We start from the raw sequence: 8,135 nt of genomic DNA on the forward strand, positions 1-8,135 counted from the left end.
GGAATCCTCCGAATCCTTCCACACCAGGACCAAGTCATCTATATAACGACCGATCCACTGAATATGCTTCAGAAATTTGTTGTTTGCTGAGAATATGTATTTTTCCTCTAAGCATGACATCACAATATTTGCTAGGGGTGGTGAGAATTTGGCTCCCATACTCACTCCTTGGATCTGTAAATAATATTCTTCATTGAACACAAAATAATTGTGGCTTAAAAGAAAATCTGTAGCCATAATGATAAATTCAATTTCTGGATCTGAGTATGAGCCAAATTTTTTTAAATAGTATTCTAGTGATGTAATAGCTATCTCTCTCGGAATGGAAGGATATAACGCTACCACATCCATTGTAGCTAATTTCCACCCCTCACACCAACCAAAATTCCTCATGATATTCAGTACATGTTTCGTAACATGTACTGAATATCATGAGGAATTTTGGTTGGTGTGAGGGGTGGAAATTAGCTACAATGGATGTGGTAGCGTTATATCCTTCCATTCCGAGAGAGATAGCTATTACATCACTAGAATACTATTTAAAAAAATTTGGCTCATACTCAGATCCAGAAATTGAATTTATCATTATGGCTACAGATTTTCTTTTAAGCCACAATTATTTTGTGTTCAATGAAGAATATTATTTACAGATCCAAGGAGTGAGTATGGGAGCCAAATTCTCACCACCCCTAGCAAATATTGTGATGTCATGCTTAGAGGAAAAATACATATTCTCAGCAAACAACAAATTTCTGAAGCATATTCAGTGGATCGGTCGTTATATAGATGACTTGGTCCTGGTGTGGAAGGATTCGGAGGATTCCTTCAAGCTATTTGCTGAGTATATAAATAACAATGAATATGGCCTGAAATTTACAACATGTTTTGGAGGTAATGAAGTATCCTTCCTGGATGTGCGTTTGGTGGCTGACACGAACAATAATTGTGTACAGATTATGCCATACAGAAAGGATTGTGCAGGTAACTCTATATTAATGGCTACATCTTGTCACCCACCACACGTCATCCAGAATATGCCCTATGGGGAGTGTCTAAGGCTCAAAAGAAACTGTAGCAAGCAAGATACATATGAATTGGAGTTGGAAAAACTAAAAGACAGATTTAAGGAAAGGAAATTTCCGCAAGAAATTTTGGATTCAGCAATAGAGAGGGCAGCATTAGTGAGTAGAGAAGATCTGCTGAGTGAGGAATTGTCTAATAGGAAAAAGAAATCTAAGGACAGATCGGACAATAAACAGGTAGTTTTCGTCACCACCTACAGTAAACAATTTTCTAAAATAAGCAAAATAATAAAAAAATATTTACCACTGTTGTGGCAAGATGACAAACTGCAGGTGATGACGAAAGGAGGAGTCAAAGTAGTGTCTCGCAGAGCCCCCACCATAGGAATGACTCTATCCCCCTCACTTTATGTTAGAGAGAAACCCAGGGAACAAACCTGGCTAGATGTGAAGGGGTCATATAAGTGCGGACATCAGCGATGTATAACGTGTTCACATGTTGCGATTTCCAAAGAAGTAACATCATGTTCTAATAATAATACATATAAAATCCAAAGTTACATAAACTGCAATACAACCCATGTAGTTTATGTTGCTACCTGTACACTCTGCAATGTACAGTATGTGGGGTGCACATCCACCAGCCTCAAAATGAGAATTAGGAAACACATATCAGATGTGCGCAATGAGGTGGTGAATGTGTCATCCCTAACCAGACATTTCAGGGAAACCCATGCTGGAAAGGTACAGTCCCTAAAAGTTATGGGCATTGAGAAAATCTGTCCACCAAAAAGAGGAGGTTCTCTGAGACGTAAACTATTAAATAGAGAATCCTTCTGGATATTTAGACTAGGAACGAGAGTCCCAGAAGGTCTGAATTCAAGACATGATTTGATCCTGACATATTAAGGTCTATAAATATATTGTCTGGTGCTTTATATACTACATTTAATGTAAGCAACTTTCTAGCCATGCTTTCAATAACCTATATGATGTATGAGAAAAATTGGTTATATTCACTTTCTACTTTGAACTTACTCCTTAAGGGTTAACTTGCTTTCCAAGCCTGTGAAGTTTTTAACATGTGTTATATGGTTCTTAATTGGGGGTTAGTCATGTGATGTACAGCACTACCCTTTATATAGCAATATGAGCTTGTATGTATCATGCTTCAGTTGTGAACAAGGCGCGAGAAGCGCTGAAACGCGTAAACTTTTATTACTGTCCTATGTGAAGATTTTCTAATAAAGTATGGAATTTTAATGGTATATGCTGACCTGGTGCTGGACTTTTTTCTCTGGTATATATATATATATATATATATAATATTACATTTTAGGCTCTCTCTGAACCCTGGATTACCCTCCCAAAATACTGTAGAATTCCATTGAATCATCAAGTAAGAGGATTGCCTTTAAAGTGTCACTGTCATATTTTTTTTATTTTTTGCAAAAATCAATCAATCATTATCTGCATTCAAAAAGACTTTTCCCACCCCCCCCCCCCCCCCCCCCCCCCCCCCTCCTCTCTCTCATTCACTGCTCCTTATCAGGAAATCTCAACTGTTTGTTTTTTTTTGTTTTTTGTTTTTTTTTACATCAGTTGAGCCCTGTGTAACCTATGGAGGGGGAGGAGGGAGATAAGTCGCCAGCAGAGAACAAAGGATTACACAGCAGGACCTGTGTGAAAACTGGTATTCAGAGGTCAGTGCTGACTTCAGAGGATATAGCCCGGTGATGTAGCTGTAAATTAACTCTTTGTTATATTTTGGTGCCTTATCTCCGCCCACCCCTGCCCTCTCCATAGAGAACAATGAAAACGGGGGAAAGCGTCAAACTGCTTTTTCATGATAAAATTGCATTTTTCGGCTAATAAACCCAAAAGTGACATTTTAACCCCTAGACAACCCTGGGCGTACTGGTACCTCCTGAGCTATGAAGCGCGCTCCGGAGTGGAGCACGCTTCATAGCAGGTGGGGGCCGGCTGCAATGAGCAGCCCGGCCCTCTCTGTTAATGACAGGCTGCAGTGATCGTGCTGCAGCGTGTCATTAACCCCTTAAATGCCGTTTAAGTGACTGATAGGGACCCCAGCAGTGTGACTGTTACCTTCCTTCATCGCGATCGGTGATCTGCTCACTGAGTCTGCCACAGGCAGGCTCAATGAGCAGGACGGCTATCTAATAATTGTATGTGTAAAAAAAAAAAAGTAAAAATGTCTTTACAAACACCCCAAAGCCCATCCCCCAATAAAAGTTAAAATCCCCCCCCTTATATAAATAAAACATATAAAAATAAACAAACATATATACCGTAGTGTGTGTAATTGTCCAATCTATTAAAACAGTCATATTAAACTGGCCCGTGGTGCCATTATTTTTGGCCCGTCATGCTTTTCCATTGCTGTGTTAAATTTGGCCCACTTGACGTTGCAGCAGATTATATTATGGGTGGTCTGTAAATCTGCTTGGACCACCCATATAATAATCTCGTAGGCCGCAGGCAGCTTTTAGTCCGTGGCCTAGAAGTATCTCAGTCGTGCCTCAACGCTGGCAATGTGGTGAAGTCATCACACGCATCCTCCGACGGGCGCCTCCTGCAGCCTTTGGAGCCGCAAGAAGGGTGAGTCCAAGCCAAGGGGGCAGTCATGAACAACTACAGTAGGGGCTGGCTTCTATTTTAGAGACTATTCATGAGCACTGACTTCTACATAAGAGACTGTTGGGGAAGGCTGGCTACTATATAGGACTATTGGAGAGGACTGACTACTATAAAAAAAAAAAAAACTATTGGGGTTGGCTGGCTACTATATAAGAGACCATTTTAGGGACTGGCTTCTATATAAGACACAATTGGGGAGGGATGGCTTCTACATAATAAAGTATTGGGGAGTGCTGGCTACTATACAAAACAATTGGAGAGGGCTGGCTACTACATAAGAGACTTCTTTTTAGGGTCTGGTGTCTATATAAGACACTATTGGGGAGGGCTGGCTACTATATAAGCCTATTGGAAGGACTGGCTTCTACGTAAGAGACTATTGGGGAGGGCTGGCTACTATATGAGACACTATTGGGAGGGCTGGCTACTATATAAGACACTATTGGAAGGACTGGCTACAATATAAGACACTATTGGGAGGGCTGGCTACTATATAAGACACTATTGGGAGGGCTGGCTACTATATAGGACACTATTGGGAAGGCTGGCTACTATATAAGACACTATTGGGAGGACTGGCTACAATATAAGACACTATTGGGAGGGCTGGCTACAATATAAGACACTATTGGGAGGACTGTCTACTATATAAGACACTTGGGTGGACTGGCTACAATATAAGACACTATTGGGAGGACTGTCTACTATATAAGACACTATTGGGGAGGGCTGGCTACTATATAAGACTATTGGAAGGACTGGCTTCTACGTAAGAGACTATTGGGGAGGGCTGGCTACTATATGAGACACTATTGGGAGGGCTGGCTACTATATAAGACACTTGGAAGGACTGGCTACAATATATGACACTATTGGGAGGGCTGGCTACTATATAAGACACTATTGGGAGGGCTGGCTACTATATAAGACACTATTGGGAGGACTGGCTACTATATAATATGCAAAAGAACACTGCAGAGACACCATCACATGTCTCGACGTCAGTGAACTAGCCAGACCTTCCCTCCGGGAAGGAACAACCAAGCCAAAGCGTTCTCCAGTCAAGGAAACCACCTCAGCAAGGTATCCATCCACAGACAGCCGTTTCGGGGTTTTTGCCCCTCATCAGTGTGGAGTAGGTTTCTGGCTAGTGGGAGCAATGACTAGTAAGTGCATGCAAAAGGACGCTGGTTGACCTCAGGGAGATCAACCAAAACACTGCAGAGACACCATCACGTGTCTCAACGTCAGTGTATTCTAGAACATTGCCCCCTGGGAAATCGAATATGCAACAGAACACTGCAGAGACACCATCACATGTCTCGACGTCAGTGAACTAGCCAGACCTTCCCTCCGGGAAGGAACAACCAAGCCAAAGCGTTCTCCAGTCAAGGAAACCACCTCAGCAAGGTATCCATCCACAGACAGCCGTTTCGGGGTTTTTGCCCCTCATTAGTGTGGAGTAGGTTTCTGGCTAGTGGGAGCAATGACTAGTAATGACTAGTCGAGACATGTGATGGTGTCTCTGCAGTGTTCTTTTGCATATTCGATTTCCCAGGGGGCAACGTTCTAGAATACACTGACGTTGAGACACGTGATGGTGTCTCTGTGGTGTTTTGGTTGATCTCCCTGAGGTCAACCAGCGTCCTTTTGCATGCACTTACTAGTCATTGCTCCCACTAGCCAGAAACCTACTCCACACTGATGAGGGGCAAAAACCCCAAAACGGCTGTCTGTGGATGGATACCTTGCTGAGGTGGTTTCCTTGACTGGAGAACGCTTTGGCTTGGTTGTTCCTTCCCGGAGGGAAGGTCTGGCTAGTTCACTGACGTCGAGACATGTGATGGTGTCTCTGCAGTGTTCTTTTGCATATTCGATTTCCCAGGGGGCAATGTTCTAGAATACACTGACGTTGAGACACGTGATGGTGTCTCTGCGGTGTTTTGGTTGATCTCCCTGAGGTCAACCAGCGTCCTTTTGCATGCACTTACTAGTCATTGCTCCCACTAGCCAGAAACCTACTCCACACTGATGAGGGGCAAAAACCCCGAAACGGCTGTCTGTGGATGGATACCTTGCTGAGGTGGTTTCCTTGACTGGAGAACGCTTTGGCTTGGTTGTTCCTTCCCGGAGGGAAGGTCTGGCTAGTTCACTGACGTCGAGACATGTGATGGTGTCTCTGCAGTGTTCTTTTGCATATTCGATTTCCCAGGGGGCAATGTTCTAGAATACACTGACGTTGAGACACGTGATGGTGTCTCTGCGGTGTTTTGGTTGATCTCCCTGAGGTCAACCAGCGTCCTTTTGGCTACTATATAAGACACTATTGGGAGGACTGGCTACAATATAAGACCCTATTGGAAGGACTGGCTACTATATAAGAGACTATTGGGAGGGCTGGCTACTATATGAGACACTAATAGGAGGGCTGGCTACTATATGAGACACTATTGGGAGGGCTGGCTACTATATAAGACACTATTAGGAGGGCTAGCTACTATATAAGACACTATTGGGAGGGCTGGCTACTATATAAGAAACTATTGGGGAGGGCTGGCTTCTACATAAGAGACTATAGGGGAAGGCTGGCTACTATATAAGACACAATTAGAGAGGGCTGGCTTCTACATAAGAAACTATTGGGGAGGGCTGGCTACTATATAAGACTATTGGAAGGACTGGCTTCTACGTAAGAGACTATTGGGGAGGGCTGGCTACTATATGAGACACTATTGGTAAGGGCTGGCTACTATATAAGACACTATTGGAAGGACTGGCTACTATATAAGACACTATTGGGAGGACTGGCTACTATATAATACACTATTGGGAGGACTGGCTACAATATAAGACACTATTGGGAGGGCTGGCTACTATATAAGACACTATTTGGAGGACTGGCTACAATATAAGACACTATTGGGAGGGCTGGCTACTATATAAGACATTTTTGGGAGGGCTGGCTACTATATAAGACACTATTGGGAGGGCTGGCTACTATATAAGACACTATTGGGAGGACTGGCTACAATATAAGACACTATTGGAAGGACTGGCTACTATATAAGACACTATTGGAAGGACTGGCTACTATATAAGACACTATTGGAAGGACTGGCTACTATATAAGACACTAATGGGAGGACTGGCTACAATATAAGACACTATTGGTAGGGCTGGCTACTATATAAGACATTTTTGGGAGGGCTGGCTACTATATAAGACACTATTGGGAGGGCTGGCTACTATATTAGACACTATTGGGAGGACTGGCTACAATATAAGACACTATTGGGAGGGCTGGCTACAATATAAGACTATTGGAAGGACTGGCTACTATATAAGAGACTATTGGGAGGGCTGGCTACTATATGAGACACTATTGGGAGGGCTGGCTACTATATAAGACACTATTGGGAGGGCTGGCTACTATATATGACACTATTGGGGGCTGGTTTCTATATGGGACACTATTGGGGGCTGGTTACTATATGGGACACTATCGGGAGGGCTGGCTACTATGCAGGTCTCTAATAGTAGGTCTGGCTAGTATGTGGGGAACTATTTGGGGTGGCTACTCCATGGGGCACAATTATGGGATTACCTACTGCTTGGGGGATATAATGGGTAACTTTAATGTCGGGAAAATTACTTTAGGATAGGCAGTGCCAGGAACGATTAAATATCATGGTTGGCCCGCAACTTTCTCCAATTTTTTTATTTTGTCCCACTGTGTATTTGAGATTGACACCCCTGTATTAAAATATAACAACGGTCATCGCGAACAGTGTGAAGAAAGGAGCGGAAAAAGTGGCAGGATTACCGATTTTTTTGTTACATTATATATAAAAAAAATAAGTGATTTTTATATGGTATGGTAATATGGTATTAATAAAAACTAGTGATCATGGCGGAAAAAATTACACCACATACAGCCCCATAGGTGAAAAAATAAAACAGTTTTATGATTTCACCAATTTATATCTTCATAAACAATAACTTTAGAATTCTGTCATATATAATATGGTAGAATGAAAGACGCCAATTACAAGTGCTAGAGCTCTTAGAAGGGGAGGGGACTTCAATACAACTGAATCACAGCCGCCTCTTGTGGTACAGGTATTGTGGAATCCTATAGACTTCCATTATAATTCCATATAGCAGTCATTATAGAGGATGGGCCCTAGTGTGTAACCAGGCACTGTACTTAGAGGGTGGTCTCAGCACCTGGACCCCCACCAGTACAGACATCTGACATGTCACAAGTTTCTCCACAATGATAGATCCTGCATGGTTCACCCTGACTGACTGTTACATCCTGAGGGCTCTAACATCACTATCACAGCTTTCAGGGACAGCACAGACATCGTGAGCTCTGGGGCAGCAAAACCTGTGCGGTTTATACCCGCATATGAGCCAAATAACATGAGAAGAACGTGCGTTCACACCTACAGG

This window comes from Dendropsophus ebraccatus, chromosome 1 (assembly GCF_027789765.1).
Source record: "Dendropsophus ebraccatus isolate aDenEbr1 chromosome 1, aDenEbr1.pat, whole genome shotgun sequence".
NCBI lineage: Eukaryota > Metazoa > Chordata > Amphibia > Anura > Hylidae > Dendropsophus > Dendropsophus ebraccatus.